The sequence below is a fragment of the Mirounga leonina genome, unplaced genomic scaffold (genome assembly GCF_011800145.1).
Source record: "Mirounga leonina isolate KUSES-001 unplaced genomic scaffold, KU_Mleo_1.0 Mir_115, whole genome shotgun sequence".
NCBI lineage: Eukaryota > Metazoa > Chordata > Mammalia > Carnivora > Phocidae > Mirounga > Mirounga leonina.
The window spans coordinates 63,432,312-63,454,025 of record NW_023270268.1 but is presented as its reverse complement, the minus strand read 5'-3'; the positions used below and the strand labels follow the sequence as shown (position 1 = coordinate 63,454,025).

The 21,714-nt window shown below is 40.7% G+C and overlaps 1 protein-coding gene across 5 annotated transcripts in view; it reads left to right on the top strand.

The window, feature by feature from the left end:
• The window catches only part of PLD1 (phospholipase D1), a 191,977-nt gene that overhangs the window by 24,491 nt on the left and 145,772 nt on the right, over positions 1–21,714 (top strand). Inside the window, exon 1 of one of the 5 annotated variants that reach the window (XM_034998937.1) lies at positions 6,389–7,624. The exons of the other annotated variants lie outside the window; for them this stretch is intronic. The gene's annotated coding sequence lies outside the window, so the exon portion shown is untranslated. Of the gene's footprint in view, positions 1–6,388; positions 7,625–21,714 lie in introns of those variants that run through there. 5 annotated transcript variants of the gene reach the window in all.

Genomic DNA, 21,714 nt, shown 5'->3' with positions numbered 1-21,714 from the left:
ATATCAAACTTAATCCATGCAAAATGGAGCTCTTGATTTGCCTCTTAAACACACTGCTCCTCCTTACTCTCCACCACCCACTGCATTCCCAGCTCAGTAATTGGACTTTTCTCCCTATTGCTTATATGCCAATCTTAGAGTTCTCCTTGACACTTCTTTTTCTTTTACATCCCACACAGAAGATCGACAACCCACATCAGAATATTCTCTTGGCTCTATCTTCACAATATACCTTAGATCTCTCTACACAGCCATCATTCCAGTCAAAGCCACCAACATCTCCCACCTGGTTTACTGCAGGATTCTCCTAAGTAATCTGCTTTCTCTTGGTCTTTTCGTTAGCCACACAACTGGAGTAATGTTTTAAAATGTCACAGCATTCCAATCCCCTGGTTAAAATCTTTCGGGGTTTTCCATTATATTTCAGGGGGAAAACTGTGCAATGATTTGCAGACTTTATATGATCAGACCTCCCTGTTTGCTGTCTGACTTCATTCTCTTCTGTTGCTCTCTCTTTCATAGCGCTCTGCCTGCACTGACTTTCTGTTGTTCCTGAACACTCCAAGCTTGTTTTGACCTCAGGGCCTCTGCTGTTTCTGTTTCTTCTGCCTGGGACCTTTTCCCCAGATAATTACATGGCTTGTTACCTTACTCCATTCAGGTCTCTGCTTAAGTGTCATCTCCCCAGAGAGGCTTTTTCTGCCTACCCTACCTCAGGAGTGGCTGCCTACCTGATGATCACTCTCCAGTCCCTTACTCTGCTTTGGTTTTCTTCTTACTAGCACTTAGCATTATCTGGTGTGATATTTATTTGTTGGTAGTCGATCTGTCCTAATAGAATACAAGTTTCCCAAGGATAGGGAATTTCTGCTTGGAATCACTAAATGCTGTTAACAGTGCATGTCACATACTAGGTGCTCAATAAATATATGTAGAATGGAGGACTATGGGCAAGTTAACCTTACTGGCCCCATTTTCTTCATCTGAGAAATGGGGAAAATAATGGTATCTATCTCATAGGGCAGATGTGAATGTCAAATAAAATATTGGGTATAGTAAGATAGTGTGGTGATAGTGTTGGCTGTTATTATAATTACTATTTAATAATATAAATTATTTAAGTCTCATAATCAGCAAATAGATATGAATGCTATATAAGGTAAAATTAATTTGCCTGGTGTATACTTCTACAATGGTTAATTTTAGAGATATAACTTATGATCTGCTGTTATTGATAACTTAAGTTGGAGGAAATAGATAAAACTACATGAAAAGTTAAATGCCATAGGATATTTAAATAACCAATCCAGACAACAATGGAAACATCATCAGGCATGATTAGTTGTCTAATGCATTTGCTGCTGATTGTTCTAGGTGTGATAAATAAAAACAATTTTTTTTTCCCTAAATCTGGATGATCTGAGAAGGCTTTGTGGAGGATATGGGTTTGGGTTGCCCCAGGAAAAGCTGGGGAGGATTTTAATCTTTTACTGGTTGGGAAGGAGAAAGGCATCACCGGTCGGGCAATGACATAAACCCGAAGCTGGGGAAGAACTAGGGGGTGTGAAAAATTGACTAAACCTTTGTGACTGGTAGAAGTATAATGAGGAAGCTGTTTGAGAGCAATGTAAAGAAAACAGGGTAGGAACAAAAGCAGGTGACTTCAGGCGACAGGAATTGCCGGGGCACAGGAATCCTTCTAGCTACTTAGGTTAGGCAAGCAAGGCAAGAAGTGCTTCTGGGTGATTAGGAAAGAAGTTCATCACAGGCTTGTTGCTGCCAGGTTCAGTCCCTTCTTCCCCTCCCCCACCTCCCCCCAGCCCAGGGCAGGTGGCCAGGGTGTTACCCTTCACAGCACATACAGTAGATGGCTGTGCTGAGTCTGTGTGTCCAACATGTCCACGTGTCCACAGAGAGCCAGCAGCAGGAGGGCTCCATTCTGTTCCCAGGGTCTGGAAACCAATTTTGAACTTCCATTTTTACCCACAGGAATTCCCCATTCTAATTCCCATTCTAATGTGAGTAGAAAGCAAGTGACCATTTTTACTATGGCTCCTTATTATGGAAAGAAAGAAAAGGGAACTTAGAAATTAAAGGCCCATTAATAAACATAATAATTTATGTTTTAACACGCATGTTAAGAAATACTCAACTTGTTTTTCAGAAGACCATGTTATGTCAGTCATATAATGCCACATTGTAAAAAGGAAATGCATGCATTATATGAGAAGGTGCCAAGGATTCTGTGAATTGATCAGGTTATAAAAAAAATAAAGATAGGTTATTTAGTCAACCATGAGATAAAATCTGTTTTAATGATATAATTTTGTGTAAATTTGCAGTAACCTAAAAGGGTGTCTGTCCTTCCACCTTAACTTTCTTCTTATTACCAAGTTACAAAATGTTGTTACCTTTTGGGGGGTTAGAATATAGTTTAGAAGCAATTTGTAGCAGTTAAGAAAATGACCTTGTAAAAGCAGCAAAATAAATAAAATATAGATATGAGCCATGACAGATGTTGCAGAATAGAGAATGGATGTGAAGACAATAAGCCACGTTGTTACTAATGCAGCCCTGGCAACACGAGTCACAGATTAAATAATGAAGGCCAGTTAGCTGGTACAGCGAGGAGAGAACAGAGAGTGCATTGTTTCAGCTTGTCTATCTAATTTCAAACTAATTGCTTAAGTACAGGCTTCTGTTCTGGTTATAGCCAAAGGAAAATTAAACGTTGAAATATTGTAAATTTTCTAACTCACCCTGGATCACCAATGAGAACTAAATAAAAGAGCTTTGAGCAAAGGATCCAAATAAATTGTTAGCCTTGCCTGCAGATGGAAGCTTGGAAAGAAGCAGGATCCACTCATGGGGCTCTGCACTCACGATTCCTTCCTCTCCAGGTCAGGTTCTAGCTGATTTGATAAAAGGGCTAGACTTCACACACTCTTCTGTGCTCGCGACTGCAGCCCCATAGAGCGAGGATGGCAGATGCACGTCCTCTCACCCCCACCCCCCAGGAGAGGTGTCTTCCCGGGTTGTGGCCTCTCTGAAGTTTCACACCGTTGGGGTTGACTTTTCCTACTCTGGATCTTTGTGATGAGCTAATGAGCTGATACATGTGAAAGTACTTTGTTAACACAAATGAAGGGATGATGTATTTTTATATACTATTTTTAGGTTGTGCAGTTGGTGGAGGAAAGAACACAAGTCAGAGCGCCTGGGTTTGAATACTGGATCATCTCATACTGGGTCCCCCCTTTTCTGAATTTCCTTTTAAAACTATCTTTCTGTGGTTTTTTCTTTTCCCCCTTAAATCAGATAGATGTTCTTTACTTTTTTTTTTTTTAAAGATTTATTTATTGATTTTACAGAGAAAGAGAGTGTGTGCGTGTGAGCAAGGGGAGGGTCTGAGGGAGAGAATCTTAAGCAGACTCCCCGCTGAGCTGGGAGGCTGCCACAGTGGGACTTGATCTCATGACCCTGAGATCATGACCTGAGCTGAAATCAAGAGTTGGATGCTTAATGGACTGAGCCACCCAGGCGCCCCCAGATGTTCTTTACTTTTGTGTGTGCACCTTTGGATGCCTTTGGCATTCTAGTGAAGTTAATGAATTCCTTTTCGAATAATGTTTAATGCATAAACTTAAATGCATAAAATTAGAATGCATAGGATTACAAAGTAAACCAATTATACTGATATACAGTTATCCATATACCAAAAAATGTGTAATACTATAATATATATCCTTTATTAATGCATTACATATCAAGAACTAGTGGTAGGTGTAGTGAATACTATAATTTTGAAGTAGTGATGAGTGGAAAAGATACTTTGAGGTATTTGCAATAGCTGTAACATGATATGAAGATACCTTTGATTTCTACTGTCACAAGTCACAGGTATGGCTACTTTTGCTGTGGATTGTTGCATACATTTGTAATGGAAGGGAATGCTCAATTTCAGTTGGAGGTTAGTAAAAATTAAAACGAAATTTTTCCCCACCCCTGTCTTGAATTCTGTCCGAGATCCTCAGAAACCCCTTGCCTTAAAACGTCACCCTTGGGGTGCCTGGGTGGCTCAGTTGGTTGAGCGTGTAACTCTTGATTTTGGCGCAGGTCTTGATCTCAGGGTCCTGGGCTCCAGCGCCCTGTAGGGCTCCTCACAGGGAGCCTGCTTCAGGATTTTCTCTCCCTTTGCCCCTCCCCCCACTTGCTCATTCTCTCTCTCTCTAAAATAATAAGTCTAAAAAAAACCCCAACAACCCAGACTTCACCCTTTACTCTTATGCCGTGTGCTCTCCAGGGAAAACCCATTTGTGCCCTGTTGCTGTCCTCCAGCTGCAGTCCTTCATCCTTTCTGTGCAGTGTCTTGCTAGTTGTGTACCTTCTGTACAGGCCGGGAACTGGAGCGCCAGACCTGTATCTCCTGCACGCCCACCCTGGCTGGCCCGCGGGACCTCCTGCTCTGCCTCCAAAGTCCAACGCCTGGGCTTGGCTATGCCATCCCTCTTCCTCCCGCCAGCCTGCTGCTCCTCCCGTGTTCCCAGCTCTGTGGATGGCCTCAACAACGCCCATGTGGCTCAGGCCCCGAACCTCGCTTCCACAAGAGAACTAGCGAGCATCCCTGCTGCCTACATTACCGCCCCAGCCTCCCCGTAACACTTGGGAAAGTGTAAGCTTGTACATTTGAAAGCACTGGTCTGCCCTGCCCTTTACCTGGAATGTCTTCTTAATTTCTACTCACTCTACAAGGCCTGGCTCCTTACTTAGCTTTCCAACATGCACATCTGGTCACTTTCCGGTTTAAACTCCTCTGGATGCCTCTTTGCCTCTGTGAAATTGACATCAGAGGGCTCTGGCCTCCCTTGCAGCGTTTTCTTCTGCTCCCTGTGGTCCCTCCAGTGGCCTATTCCCCATTTCCAAACTCTTTGCCTTGGAAGGCTGAGTGGGTGTGCCCTCTGCCTGGCGATCCCTTACCTGCCATGTAGTCTTCTGGTCTCAGTTCTGCGGATGCTTTGGCTGCGAAGCCTTTCCCACTCTGCACCATCATGAGGACTGTTTACGGAGCAGTTCTCCTCTCCCATCTGCCCCTCCCTTGCGTCTGACCAGGGTTTTCCAGGTGGTATGCACTCGGGAGGACGGAATTATTAAAGTACATGGTTAGGAGCACATACATCAGAGCCAAACTGCTTGCGTTCTCATCCCAGCTCCACCGCTAGCTCTTTGGCAAGTACTGACCCTTTAGGGGCCTCAGTTTTCCCATCTGTAAAATGTATAAGACAGTAGTGAGATTTAAATGAGTTACTACTTGTGAAGCAGTTTAGAACCATGTCCACCATTTAAGCTCTTGTAGCTGCTATTATTATTAGTTTTAGTTTCAGTAGTGTGACTTGGGTTTATTTAAAAGTCACATCCTACTATACTTTTTTTTTCTCTGGAGTTTATTACTCTAGTGTAATTTGAAACCTAGCATTTAACTATTCTTCATCTCCATCGAGGTTGATATTGTACATTGATTGTTGGCAGAAATAATTTATATGAGACAAAAAGAAATACTTGTGACAGAGAGGCAGGAACAGTCTTAGGGATACAGCCTTTTATAGAGTGATGGACACCGTCCCATCAGTACTTAGCTAGTTGATTTGGGGGTTTATCCATATTTCTTCCATTTCAGAGATGATGTTGACCTTGCAGGCATTTTTCTCACAGCTTTTTTGAGTAAAGGAGTGATGAACACTACTTATCAGAGGATTTTTCTGGGAATGTAAATCATTGTATGTGTTTGCAAACCAGATCCACATAAAAGAGATGGTTTTCGGTGTAATTATTTTTTTTTTGCATGAGTGCTTTCATATCCTTAAGAAATATTCTGCGCTTGTGGGGGGGAAAAAACTTTCCATGACCCTTACCACACATTGTATGTGACATTAGTGTACTCTTATAACTGATCCTTTTCTGCTTTTTTGTTTTCCTTCTGACAGGAGAGTTGTATTTCCCCTGAGGTTTAACTGTTCTAGCCTTTTCTCGATTTTGCCACCAGGTGGGGTTCTGGCTCCTTTTTAAGGCACGGGCCTCTTAAACCTCGTTTTCTCACTGAGGTGACTGTCTTAACCGCGTCGTTCTAAAGTGACTCCATGAGAAAACGTTGAGCCCTGACCTGGGAGTGGGTGGGGAGGCAGGTGGGGCATGTGTGAGATCTCAAGGAGTCCCCAGGTTTTTCATGCCTGATCTTGTTACATTTATATGCTAATGGCTTAAGTTTCACAGGTTTTGAGTAACTTGATTTTGCCAGCAATACATAAATCTTGTTTGGCAGCAAGTGAGTAGAGTTTTCCTTGAATATTTGGTCCAATCTTTTGGCTTAGAAGAAACAACAGAGTCAGGTAATCTTGACCATTATGTCAAATAGGTCTTCTTTAAATAAAGTAGAAATCATGGAAGCAAGCCATGACAATTAAAACTGTCCTTGGAGTTGAAAACTAGGGGCAAACTGTGTGTATGGTACTGTGAACATGTTACATTAAAAATCAGAGCGTGGATTTTCATTATTTCTTGAGCAATGTGCTGGGACATTATGGGCTGTTTTAAGATCTAAATGCCTTAAGGAAATTATCAACTGCATATTTCTAGAATGAGAAATAAAATTTAAATTTCTTAGTTTGAAACCATGGAGAGTCATATTCAGTTCCATTTTAAACTATTAAAAACTATAATACTACCAAAAAATCTTTCATCTTATAAATATAACCAAAATGTAGATGGTGAAACTGAATTATGAGTGGTTTTTAGATTTACAGACACCAAGTCAGAATCATAAGTTAGAAGGATCCTCGGGTGGTAGATACACTTGTGGTGAACATAGCATACTGTATAGAAATATTGAATCACTATGCTATACACTTCTAATAATGTAACATTGTGCGTTAACTATACTCAGAAAAACTTAGAAGGTTCTTTAAAAAATATTCCTTTTGAACTTAAGTTGATTTTTAGACTTTAGAAATTAATGAGATTTTAGGCTTAATTAAGGCTATCCCCCCCCCCCCCAACCACACACACACAATCTGAAAACAGTATGTGCCTTTGATTCTCTCACAAATAGTAACTTCATATGTCCCTCTTATGTAAAGTGAATTGCAGTGAAATCACCACCGCTTAACCACTTGGGCAACATTGTAAAATTCATTTCATGGCTCTCATGGGGGTGGTGGTGGGGAGACTGTATTCCTTCTATTAAAATGAATGAGTCACTTTCATACGGTATCTAAGGAGTGAGAGAGGAGTGAGGGTTCTCGTTAAGTTTGTGTGTTACGGTTTTCTTAGGCAGCAAGTTCAAAAATGAAGCCTGAAGCCTTGGCTCAATTGTGTAGGCTGCCCGGTGTCTATTTAACATATGGGGAGTGGTTTCAAGTTCATTACTAAAGCTTATAGGCTAAAGTGCTTTGTGGGCTTGGCTGAGACTTAAGTTGCCAAGTTGGGAACAAACTGCTTTCCTTGTGCATGTGGATTCCCTGGGTAGTCCATTTCCTCCCCTCTGGGCTATCAGCTGCTTTGGAGATTAGTTTCATAGTAAAGATTCTTTCTGTAGAGCAGTATGAAGCGACTGCTTTCACAGGGGCACCAGGTTAGTAAATCACATTTTGAACTTTCCGCTGCGCGTGTCAGATTTTCTTTCTGTACTCCTGGGCGATAGGACACTCTGCATAACATGTGTGCCATTGCTGTGTTCTTTTAGAAAATCATGTGAGTTCCTTGATCCTGGGGAGTGCTTGGAGGTTAGGATTCTCCGTATAATATATGCATTGTTTGACAATTATATTAAAGGCACATGGAAGCTAGGATGAAATGGCATATGTGTGTTGGATTTGTAGTCTAGAGATTTGTACTCTTTTGTAAGCATTTGCAGTTCCTTTTTCCAAAATTCCTCTTTGTGTCCTCCCATTAAATCTTCTAGGCATAACTGTGATTTTATACATGGTTGGTGGTGGTTTTCTTGAACCTTAGGTAGCCGAGTGTTGCTGGTCCAGCTAGTGGCGTTGTACCTTACGCCCGTGTGCGTGATGGCCTCATACACGGTTTTCCCTTGGGCCTACTTCTCATAGTTACAGTGAACCAGAATATCGTTGTAATTTTCTCTTTGAAAAGTCTGGCATTTTTCTAGAATGCCTCATAAAATACCCGAATAACTATCGATGTGGGCAGAGTATACAGGTGGATCAAGCTAGACTGAATCCCTCCCTTATTTGTCAGTGTTTTTATTCTTACGTAATTCCTCGGAATCCGAGACTACTTTTGGAGTAAATCTGACTAACAGTGGAGTGTGCCTTGTAAAACATAAAAGTATTGCTAAAATGAAATGCAGTGAATAACATGAAGTGCCAAGGGAGTATCTTCTTTAATTTCATTAGAGACCTAGAGAGCAGTTTTACCTTTATTAATTTGTCACCAAAGCAACCCAGCATGAACTTGTTCTGCAAGAGTAGTTAAATTGGATGACGTTTGGAAGTTTGTAATGCTCTATGAAATATTCTTCTTTTTATGTTAAGTATGCTTTAGTTTGAGGTAATGTACTTGTATTTTTTAAATAATGCAGATAGGCTTCTGTTATTGCTGCTTTATTATTGCCCCTTTTGCCCCCCACTGGGAAATACGATGTATTAGAAAGGATCTGTTCTTCCATGTTAAAAAAAAAATAAAATTGAGGAAAAAGAGAGACAAAAAGGAACTTTCAAAAAATCTTTGAGGACCTCAGTTCCTTAAGGATTGCAGTTTCCATATCTGCTGAGGCTGAAGTTGTAGTGTTAGGACTGCATGCCATTTCAGGATTACAAAATTGACTGTACTTTATACCCTGAGACACAATGGTCCAGTTATATTATTGCCCCTGCCTCTGCAGATCTTTTTTTAACAGCAAATCCACTAGGTCATTTTAGCTTTAAAAAAAAAAAAAAAAAGGCAAAGACTGCTATAACTTGCTTAATATATGCTCTCACTCCATATTTGTACCATTACACTATTAAATTCTCTTAATTTAAAATTTAAAGGAAGGCTTTTGTCAATGTGATTGTAGTTGTCCCATGATTTTAAAGAACAATGTTAAGACTATTTTGCTCATTAATTATTTGTGCTTAATTGGCACAGATAAGAGTCTGAAAAAGCTCACATAAAACTCATTTTAGTCTGGGAGATCTGTTTCTGTGTTCCCAAGGGCTTCACAGCCTTTCAACGAGAGAGGAGAACCAAACAAAATACCACTGAGTAGAAGCACAAATAAACAAATGTGGCAAAGTATAGAATAAGAGGGGGAAACTCCCTAAAAGCCAGCTTTTAGGGTTTTCCTAAAGATATTCATTAAAATAGTTTCCTTCAAACATGGGGAGGAAAAAAAAGACCATAGAGTAGGGTGTTCAGATTCTGGAATTTGAGGATAAAGTATCTAAGCAAATCTTATTCCTGACTCCAGGTTTGGAACATGTGCTGTAATTCTTGTTCTCATCTTGCTGGACTGGTTTAGTTTTGTTACGTCTCTGCCTTTTGCCTGACATCAAGTAGAGACGGGTATTTTTCTCATTCCATACCATCCAATTTTAAGTGAAGCTTTGAGCTGATTACTTTTTATCAAACATGGCTTCTTGCTGGTATTCAGAGTCCTCTCCATGTCTCCTAAATCTCAGATGGCTTATGAACCTAGCTGGTGATGCAGAAGCATGTGATCCTTATTTTCTTTTACAAGGATTCAGAGCTTCGAGGTCAGAGACAAATCCTTAGGCAAATGGTGTCAGTATGAATTGGCCCACACCCCAAACATCCGGAGAACTCACTGGCTGTGGAAGATAGGCACTAGGAGGAAAGAAGTGAACCTGTAGGCATAAATGTGATATTGGAAGTAGGTTTTCTGACTGCGGAACCTCAATAAATCCATTCATGGCCCCGATGGCTCTTATTCCACCCCCTGGTCTGGATCTTTGCAGTGCCCGTTTGGGGAGGTGTTGGCTCTTGGTCGCAATTTCGGACCTTGTAGGATTCACAGAAAGGCTCCAGGGTTTTCACACCTAACCCCTGGGTTCTTCTTCTTCTTCTTTTTTTTTTTTTTTAAGATTTTATTTATTTATTTGTCAAAGAGAGAGAGAGCACAAGCAGGGGGAGCAGCAGGCAGAGGGAGAAGCAGGCTCTCCGCTAACCGGCTGAGCCACCCAGGTGCCCTGTAACCCCTGGGTCCTTGCTTAGTCCTGCTCACTGAAGGGGCCGATGTGCAAGAGTCTCATGCTGGTGTATCAGGAAGTGTGTGTGTGGGTGGGGGTGGATTGTGGTGCCCCCCACCCCGGACACTCACTGTTTCACGGTGACTATAAATACTAACTTCCCAGACAGATTGCAAAGCCTGAGGACAGACTTTACTCCTGAGGCTGATCTGACCACAGACCTCTCCAGTTCCCCCTTTCATTCTGAAAAACCCGACCAAGTTTTACATTCTGGCATTTCTGGCGGGAGTGATTATAATAGTCATAGCAGGAGTAGGAGAGGTGGCGGTAGTAATAACAGATCAACAACAACAGCTAATACTAAAACCATGTCCTAAGGGCAGTCCCTGTCCTAAGCCTCTTAGGTACTCCTCACAACAACCCTAAGAGGCCAGTTGTCCTTCTCCTCATTTTACGGTCGAGGAAACTGTGCCGGGAGGGTTATGCACTTTATCCCAAGTCGTGGAAAGTAGCAGCAGTGTTGTGCCTCAGAGGAATGCTCTGGTGGGGGAAAAAAATTAGTATGAGAAGTGGATGTTCTTGGGAAATATAATCCAATATTTTTTATTAATGAGAAACAACCGTATAAACTCTGATATCTGTGCTGCTCTTCATACTCAAAGATGCTTCTGTTGACCTACTGTCAGCCAGTAAGGCGTGTCCTTTGTGTTCTTTTTCTACTGGGTGGGAGGGGAGCTTGTACCCTGCTTTCTCACCTGTTCTGCTCGTGGCCAATGGCGAGGGATAGAGTTTGCCCGTGGTCACTGAACGAGATCAATGGTGACCAGTCCACATGGAGAATAAGCCCAGAGCACTGAAAACTGCCTTTTAACTATGTACTTAAGCTAACCTTGGAACTTCTGAAACTTTTAACCAACTGAGCCACTCAGGCACCCCATAACTTCTGAAACTTTTAAAGGCTAAAATAATAAAACCTCTAAGGCTAGGAACTTGGATCTTCTGATTGTTTCGCTTTGATTTCGCCCATATGAGTGTCCTCTTTATTCCTGTCTCCCCTCCTGTGATTTCCTGCTGATAATCAAAGCTCTGGTTATTTTGTTAGTCCTGAAGGCTTTCTGAGGCTTAGTAGAAAGCCGAGACTATGAGACGTGGATTTCCTTTAAAAATGTAAATGTGCTTTTGAAAATGTTGGGCAAATAACTTTACTCTAGCTTTTGCTAAAACTTAAACATGTGACAAATAAGTTTGGCATCTTTAACAATATTTAAAAACATAGCCCATAGATTAAGGAACTAAGTTTAAAAAGAAGAAAAGGAAAGAAAAGAAATCAAACAATAAATATTCTGATCTTTGGGTGGGGAAGAACTTTCTCTTTCTAAAACCAATAGAAGAAATCACAAAAGGAATAGGGTAGTAGATTGGAGTTTTCCAGGTAGGAGGAGTGTAAAAGCTCTAAGTATAAAAATACTCACTCATTATCATGAAAGGTTGGAAATACTCAAAACATACAGTAGAAGAAAAGTGCATGATGAACTTATGTAACTATGACAATTTTGCAGCTATATTAAAAAGATCGTAATAGGAAGTGGTGATGATAGATCTTTAACTTGAAACACTCCAAGTCAAACTATTTGTGCATCACATACTTGGCCATGTTTAAAATATACCTATCTTTGTGTGTGTTATGCTTAGGGAGAGCAGAAATGATGGTCACCTTAAGGTAATAGGGGTTTAGGGATTATTTTGAAGGTGGGAATTTCTGGTAGTTTATATTTTCTTTTCTCTATCTACTTTTCCACATACTAATATTTTTAAAAATGATTATATTTGGGGCGCCTGGGTGGCTCAGTTGGTTAAGCAACTGCCTTCGGCTCAGGTCATGATCCTGGATTCCCAGGATCGAGTCTCGCATCAGGCTCCTTGCTCGGCAGGGAGTCTGCTTCTCCCTCTGACCCTCCCCCCTCTCATGCTCTCTCTCTATCTCATTCTCTCTCAAATAAATAAATAAAATCTTTAAAAAAATGATTATATTTGGAAAAAAAAAACTATTATGGAGAGAAAAAAATGAGAACAAGATGTACCAAAGTTTAATTGTAGGTTAACGTCACCCATAATCCATTTAAGGTGGTGGCTTTAATAATAATTTTAATTTTCCTCAAATAGTTTTCAAATCTAAGGTTTCCTTTAAGAAGAATTTTTTTTATAATAAAAATGAACATAGATTAGGAATGACAGGTTAGATTTGAGGCGAGATCAATTTTTATAAAGGATGGGATAATTTCACTTTGGAGAACAATTGTTTTTGCTATGTTTATGCATTGTTATAGGAAGTTGCCCTTTGATTTTATCTGTCAGGTTTAAAATTTTAGTCAGTGGTTTAGCCAATCCAATGTTAAGGTAGATAGTTTATTTCATAAGGGATGTGGGAAGAAGCTCACTTAAATACTTGGACATCAGTCTAGGAAAGACACTCTCGTGGATTTCCAGTGTGTCTCATTAACACTTTCCTTGCTGTAAAAGCAGCTGATACTATTTAGAAAGGACAAGTCACATTGTGAGATGATCCTTAGAAGAGATGATTCATCTGGAATAATGAAGATGGAAGCACATCTTAGAGGAGTTGACTTCATTGTCCCCCCTCCTCATTTTACAGTTGAAGAATGATTGAGTCCCCAAGGCCACAAGGTTCTGGTCGACTCGGAGTCTTTGGGCCTTTTGAGGTCTTTTGATTCCCCAATTGCTGTTATACTCCATTATACTCCATTCTGTACACTTAAAAGCATTTTAGTATTGATGAATGAAACTAATATTTCCATTTTTTTCTGTCTTGGTAAAAATCAAAAGCTAATACCGTTCACCACTTACCTAATGACATTTGAGAAAGAGGCTGAAGGCCCATTACTGCTTCCAAAGAAAATTCTCCAACTTCACAGGCATGGTCTTTATTCTCATCATTGTTTGAACATTTTGTTCTTGGGTAAGGTTTATTTAATGCACATCTGGTTTTCATGTTTATTCTGGAAGACCACCGCCACGTGAAGTGACTAGAGATCACTTGATACTGAGCCTTGGAAACTGTTTTCTCACAGCTTTATTATATTGTATAATTTATATATCACAAAGTTAACCCCTTAGAAGTGTACAATCCAACAGCTTTTAGTGTATTTACAGAGTTATGTAACCATCATTATAATGTTATTTTAGAACATTTTCATCACTCTAAGAAGAAGCCTTGTACTCACTCCCTTGTCCCCATTTTTCCTCCTTTAGCCCAACGTAACCCATGTTCTACCTTCTGTCTCTCTGGAGTTGCCCACGCAGGACATTTCATATGAATAGAATCATACCTTATGTGAGAAAGCTGGGAATTTTAATTTGATGCTCAAGGACCACTTAGGTGAACATGACCTGGTCACTGTAAGGGCCCTTTCTTATCAATAGTGTCCTAAAGTATGAGATTGAGACAAAATGAGCTCAGTGTTGTCACCTGCTTATTAGATTAAGTGACTCCTTTGTGCTTTCTGGAGTCCCTGTATTTAAGATTCAAATTAAAATATCTGGTATTCAAATTTTAAAACTATATGGGAGTACCTACCCATTAATATGAGATTGTTGCAGACTATGTTGCAAAATTGTTAGGTTAGACCACTGCTTATTAATTGGGACCTTGAGTGAATCACTTGACTTCACTAAGACTTAATTTTCTTATCCATAAAATGGGAATTAAAATATAAGTACTTACCTTGTAGGGTTCTTGTGAGAATTAAATGAAATAATATATATAAAAGGCTTACTGTAGCATTTGATGCCTCATAGGTGTTAAGTGAATGTTAGCTATTGTTATTAGTGTCATTTATAATAAACTACTATTTTACTTCGTTTTTTAATGACTTTATCTATACCCTCGTAGGGATTTGAGTAGGCTTTGCAAGAGGATTTGCCTACCATTAAACACACACACAGGAGTAAAACAAAACCAGGGATACTCAGGTTAGTAGAAAGATAATATCAGAAGAAAGTGTAAAAACAACAGTAATGATAGCTAAGATTTAGGTAGCAGGTTTTCAGTGGATATTTCAGTAACATCTTTCCTAGTGAGTGGAGAGAATAAATGTCAGATCAGAAATGGGCAGAGACAATCCGAGAGAGCCCCCCGCTGGGGGGACACCTTCGATGGTCTCTAGTCTACCTTCCTACCCCATGCAGGAGACCTTGCCATAGATGACAGCTTGGTGTGGTGTTGGAACTCACAGTGTCAAGGTGAGCGCACCGTCTCACAATGTGTATAGTGAGTATTTATTAAGCACGTCCCATGAGCTAAGCTAGAATTAAGAGTCCAATCTGACTCCAAAACTGTATAATTATTGTGTAAATGCCCTGCTCAAGGCAACCAGTTTCCTCATTAATAGTTCTTTTTTAGAATGCTCTCATACATAATGAACTGAAATGTGCACTCTTGTAGGTTCTCCTCCTCCCGATTTTCACGGTACCGACTACATGGAGAAGCAGGAACCTAATCAGACAGTCCCCTGACATCTGAAGACAATCATCATTCTCTTGCTCAAACATGGGGTTATTTTTTATTGTTCTTTAGATTATATAGCTTAACACACTGCAACTTTTCTTTTTTCCTGGAATGAGTTCCTTTCAAGTATGCACAGCAAACTCTGAATCAGTCTTCAAGATTCCTTTCCAAAGTGCCTTTCCAGCAGTAACCTTCCCTACGCCCCAGACTGAGCACTTCCTCCTCTAGGCTCCTACTACACTTCTCATCACACTCTGAGAGTCAGCTCGTAAAAGTCTGTCTCCACCCCTGGGCTGTGAGCACCTGTCAGAGAGCTGTTGACCTTTGTGCTCCTAAACTCCGTATGTGCGCTGGACATGGGGTAACTGCTCAGTACAGTGGAAGAGAGAATTTTGATTTTACATCCTATGGATTCCTAACTATATCTGATTTTACAGAGCTATCAGTTATAAATGTCTTTGGACAAAAGATGTGCAGGTAAACCTTGATTAACTGAGGGCTGAAGTAGAAAACTAAAAAGCTGTAGCCTGTGGCTTCTCTTGGACCAAAAGTAGCATCATTGTGGGAAGCCGACTGAAGGTTGGTTTCAGTTGGTTACTGCACCATTCATTCGATTGGTTACTGTGCCGTTCATTTTCACTCGGCGAAGTTATCCTCTGGCTGCCTGATGTAAGTGAGGTGCTTGCTTGTGTCTTGGACAAGACTGATACCCACCCATACCTTTGCTCACAGAGATTTAGATAAAATGATTATGACGTTGACAATGTGGTTGAATCACAAAGTTCATAGGAAGCTTCATACCGGTATTCACGTAAATGCTGATAAGAAGATACAGTCCAAAGTCATAATTCTGTTTTAATTTGGGATTGTAGCAGTTTTTCATAGAGTATGGAGTTTTTCCTTAAAGCATGGATAGAGGGTTAACGTAAGAAAAAATATATAACTGGGGCAATAAGGGGAGCTGGCCTGCATCTGGAAGAAAGGAAGAAAGGATCTCATCAAGGGTTTGCTGTAATTCAGAAAACTGGTGTGCGTCTTGAGTGAATTCAGTAGGCCCTAGCTAGGACAGTATACATGTAGTGGGAGAAGTGCTGGTGGGATCCAGTCTCAGGAGTTGTGGAGTGCCTGCTTTGAGAGCTAGACTTCATACTTCACTGTGTGGACACTGGGGCTCTGTCTCTGGCCACATGAGTCTGAATTTACCAGTCCTCTCCATCCAAACTGAGTCTTCACCTCCCACATGAGTTGTTACGATACCAGGCACCCCAGTGCATCCATCTTCTCTGTTAGCTTTTTGGCCACTTTTGTACTAGCTTTTCCCTAGAAAAAAGCCCACCCGGTGGAGGCCTAGGGTGCCATCGCTGCTCTGAGTGGTCCCCAGACGTCCGGCCTAGGCCTGGAGGAGGAAGACCAAGGCAGAGAATGCTAGAGTTGAAGTGGACACGGAGTGCAGCCATGAGACCAACAAGGAGGCTTTTCTGGAGAGGCCGATGTGGTACCATCAAGGCGCTGACGGCACACTTCCTGTTTTAGGTAGCTTTCCTCTTCCCAGGGCCCTTTCCGTCCTAGGGAGCCCAAAACCTTAGAAAGTTCTCCTTTATGTTGATGTGACGTGGGCCTCTCTAGAGTAATCATCCTTGTGTCCCAGCTCCATCCCCTGGATCCACAGAGGAAACATCTACTTGTTTGAAAGACTTCTCATTTTTGTTCAGCCTAAAAACCTCAGATTCTTTCAACCATTTCTCATGATACCATGTTTTGTAGACCTTTTCCAGCCCGGTCCCTATTCTCTGAGTGTCCATGGTTTGTCCTTGTTGTTATGTGGTCCTCTGATTGAACGCAGTACTCCCAGCTATAGACTGAGTAGCAGGCTGGGATTATCGGTTGCTTTCCTGGATACTGCTCTTCTCATAATGTGTCCTAAGAATGCATCAGATCGTAAAAATACCCATATTAACATGTGCCATTTTTTGTACAGTTGTTATATTTCAAGGCAATGTGCCAAAGCACCTTTAAATATGTTATGTCACTTCACAATGCTGAGGTCAGGATTACTATTATATTTCCTTGATTTGAAGACACTGTTCCTGCATCATCAGTTAAATTTCAGCTTTTCAAGGGAAAGAGAGGAAAGAAAATGCCATCACACTGGATGTAGATATAAAATGCAATAGTCAGCACACCTTGTGGTTGAAAGAAGAATATCTTGCAAACTTTCCAGGAGATATCTGGATGATTAATTAGCAAGAAATCCATTCTTGTTGTTCTAGTTCTTTCTAGATGAAGACAGGGAGGAAGTAGAAAGTGTCCAGAATGTATAATTGAAGGTTTTAAGGAAAAGAGCCTGCCTAGTCGGTTAAATGTCTGACTTTGGCTCAGGTCATGATCTCAGGGTCCTGGGATTGAGCCCCGAGTCGGGGAGTCTGCTTGTCCCTCTGCAACCTACCCTGGCTCATGGTCTCTTTCAAATAAACCAATAAAAAAATCTTTAAAAAATGCAATAGTCATGCCAATTTCAGAAAAGTTAAAAGGTGTACGTATTGAAGAAAGGGGGGCAGAAAGAATCAAGGAAATACAGTATCTTCAGTCTATAGGTGAGGAGATTAAGCTGAAGGAATTAGAGTAACTCCACAGTCTGCAGAGGAGAGCACAGGGGTTCAGGCCCCGTTGTGCTGACTGCAGTGTGTGCTCCTACCATTCACTCTACTCCCTCCCAAGGAGCTCAGGGTGAAGTTGGCTCCTCTCCAATTCCCAGGGCTTTCTCACAAAATAGCTGTCAATCCAGGCAACCCCAGCCTGAACTTGTGTGTTTCAACCTAAATGCAGATGTCTGCGTTTATCTTTAGCAATGAACAACTTTCTGAATGTTTCTTTCCCCATGTTTTAGAGTGTGGTTACCAGATCAAAGCGTATACATGTTTTTTTGTGGCTCTACAAACATATTACTTAGTATGCCTGAAAGTGATGCGTTCCTTAATAATGCTACCAGCTATGCAGTTGGTTTAGCACAATTGTTCTAATGTTTTAATACAATCCATTACTGGTCTCACTGGGACTGGGAATTCAGATCTGTTGTGGGAAACTCATGCATTTGATTGTCTCCGGGCTCTCTGAAGCCCCCATGCTAGGCTGACCTAGGCCTGTGAGCAGTGCTCCCTTGTAGTTAATATGTGCCTCTCTGTTCCTGTGGCCTCTGGACTTGGCTGAGTCAGAATCCCTGGGGGCCACAGTGCCCCCAGACTTTGCTCTGCTTCCCACTTGCCCTCTGACTTTGAGCTTGCTCACATCTTTCCGTTTCCTTTACTGTAAAATCCTGGGTTATTTGATGCAGTTTATAGAAAATCTGTGAATCCAGAGGACGATCATGATGGTAACAGAATGAGTGGGTTGGGAATTAAAAGCAGTTCTTTTTATAGACCCACTGTGGTTGAAAGAAGAATATCTTGCAAACTTTCCAGGAGATGTCTGGATGATTAATTAGCAAGAAATCCATTCTTGTTGTTCTAGTTCTTTCTAGATGAAGACAGGGAGGAAGTAGAAAGTGTCCAGAATGTGTAATTGAAGGTTTTAAGGAAAAGAGCCTGCCTAGTAGGTTTCAGATTACAAAAAAGAACTAAAGAGAATTTCCACCTGTATGCAGTGTAGTCTCTTAGCTCCTGCAAGTATAGAGTTGTGACTAGGAAACAGATGTAATGTATTTTTTATTTTAAAAATGGGAAAAAAAAAAGTCAAATATACAGCTAACCTAGAAGACCACTTTTAGTTATGTGCATGGGTTTTATATGTGGAGTTATTAAGCTTTCATAACTCAGTTTAAACAGGTAAGAAATTTTGAGTAAAAATTAACTCTATCAGATGCTTCTTAATATTTTGACTCTGAGCCCAACATAACTTCTGCTTCTTGTGAGAGGACCATTACTGTCTTGTACTTCTTGGCCAAAAATATAAGCCGCTTGCTGTCTAGAAGTGTAGGTATACCACTTAAAAAGAAAACCATGCTCCATATTGAAATAACTCAAGTTTAAGTCAAGCATAAATTCAAATGTAAGTTGACTTCAGTGTTGTGTTCAAAAAATGTGATAAAGTTGCCTTGATAAGAAATGACCCCTGGATTGTGAGGGAAGGTGGTAATATCATACAGATCTTGAGTTTTATCAATCCACAGCACAGCCCTACTCTTTGCCAGAGTACTTATCATCACTGATGAGTGATTCAGGATTTGCCAAAGACTTAATGTATGTTTACTTGCTACATGCTAGAGACTTCTAAAGACACAGGTTAGGAAATTTTAGAAAGCAGTGGGACTAGAGATATATTCCTTTATAGATTCAGCTCTTGCCTCTATCAGCAGTTTCCTAGGGATCGGTGTAGGTCCTTTACAATATCCGTGTGCCACGATCCAGGTGAATTAAGGTCTCGATACAGCGATAGCAAGCTGGTTTTGTTCTCACTGAATATAACCCTTCTGTCATATTTTGCTTTTCAGACCTCCCTTCCTCCTATCATTAAAGTAAATACATAATTTTGGAGTAGTCTAAACCAATGTCTTTCAAACTGCCATCCATTTGAATCTCCTGGGATCTTGTTAAAATGCAAATTCTGAGGGGCGCCTGGGTGGCTCAGTCTGTTAAGCGTCTGCCTTTGGTTCAGGTCATGATCCCAGGGTCCTGAGATTGAGCCCCGCACTGGGTTCCCTACTCATCAGGGAGTCTGCTTCTCCCTCTCACTCTCTCTCTGTGCTCTCCCTCCCTCACCCCCCTCAAATAAATAAATAAAATCTTTAAAAAAATGCAAATTCTGTTCCTGGGATATGGCGAAGATTCTACATTTCCAACCATCTTCAGGGAGAAGGCTCTGCTTCCAGTCCATGGATCACACTTTAAGTAACAAAAATCTCAAGGTTTTCACTGTCAGTGCTCCCAGGGAGACAGGTGGTGGGAAAGGGTGGGTGATAAACAAACATTACATGGAGGAGCCTCATATGTTCATTGACGACTGTGATTACTTTGGCGGGTGCCCACTGAGTTCAGAGAGGCAGGAGTGTACATTATTAAGAAGCTTGGGACCTGGGGTGCATGGGTGGCTTAGTCAGTTGAGTGTCTGCCTGCGTTGCGGCTCAGGTCATGATCCTAGGGTCCTGGATCGAGCCCCACATTGGGCTGCTTGCTTGGCGAGGAGCCTGCTTCTCCCTCTGCCTGCCGCTCCCCCTGCTTGTGCTTGCTCTCTCTCTCTGTGTCAAATAAATAAATAAAATCTTAAAAAAAAAAAAGAAGCTTGGGACCTGCAGTCCTCCCTCTGCCCTCCAGCACTTGAATCACACGGGCAGATTACTAATCTCTGTAAACCTTAGTTTCTGAATTTGTGACAGGCAGATAATCTGAAAACCTATGTATAAGATTATTGTGATGATAAAATGATAAAATGCATATAAGTACTTAGTAAGTGCTTGCTATTAGTAGTTATTAGTAGTAATAATTCAGAAAACATTTATTGAACACCTCCTGCATGCCTGGCATGTCAAGATAGGTAAGTAAAGATTAAAAGGCAACTCTTTAATTTCAGTTGGGATTGAATTGGTTTATTTGGGAGTCCCTGGAGTCGGGGGAGATGAGATCTAAAACTTTGGACTCCAAGTCCGGTGCCCTTCCTGCCTAATTCTTTCTGTGTGTTCATTGGCTGTTTCTTATGATATGTAACCACATTAAAGCAAACCTGGTTTCAGACTATACTTTAAGTGGAACCCATACACTGAGTCTCAGGGGATTCAACATGTTCTAATTTTTAAAACCGAAAGTAAGTTATGTTTGATTCCTTGGGTTTGCACGAGCTATCTGTGAGGATAGAAGTTGAAGGATTGGTTTTTATTTTGTTTCTTATCAGCTGCCTTGTTTTGCTTGATCGGCGAGAAAGGAGTGGTATCAAAGGAGTAGGCATCATCAGTTTCTATTCTGGTGGATCAAATTCTGAGCATACATCTGCCTTCCGTTTTGGTATCTACCTTTTAAAGTGATTTCAAAAGGTCTTTGCATGACCTAACTTGTTTTCCTAATACAGACTAAAAAAATACCCACCCTGCTTCTTTTTCAACAAGCCAACAACCCAGCACAAATGTATGTGTGCCTGTGGGGAGCTGGGTATTTCCACTTTTCACTATCATTGCTACCTTTGTTTGGAAAGGAAAGATCACTGACTCAGAATTTATCTTTTCTTTATCTCATTGTTTTTTAATAACTGAGACATGCATGCTTTTTCTGAGCTTATAATAGTTTGTGTGTGTGTGGTATATATTTTTGTGATTTTTTAAAACGGTACTGGTTTGGCAGAAAGTTTCCAGTGTGACTGTTGTGTTTGTGAAAACACGATAATCTCACTGAGCAGTCTTCAGATAGTGGAAACAATGGAATTTGAGCAATATTCATTGTAGGCACAGACAAATTGCTTTCTTTAAGCACTTTGACAATGGCTTTTTCCTTTGTGTCTTTCTGGTTATAAATAGCAATTTGTCTATTTTTGTTGTAAGAAATGTAGAAGTGATTTTGCATTGGCTGTTCCTCTGTAGGATCAAGGAAAATTACCTGCTCTTCCTTTGAGTGTTGATATATGTTGACCAATTTTTACAACTGTTTATTATTTCCGTGTCTTTGCAAATTTTTTTTAACAACAGCTTCATTGGGTTATAATTCACAAACCATAAAATTCACCCACTTGAAGTGAAGAGTTCAAAGTTTTTCATATATGCACAGAATTGCCTTTGCAGATTTTTGCCAGTACACTTTTCTTTCCTCTTTCTACCTTTCTACCTCTACCTTCAACCCTTTCATATTACTATTCCTTTAATGACTCTTCTTACTACTTATAGTTTGGGGCATATATAGGTGTCATAACAATGAACTCATAGAAGCTACAAACTGACGACACTTACTGATCACATTGTAGCTTTTTATTAACTTTGTATTAGTGCTGTTTTAATGACGAATCATTATCTGT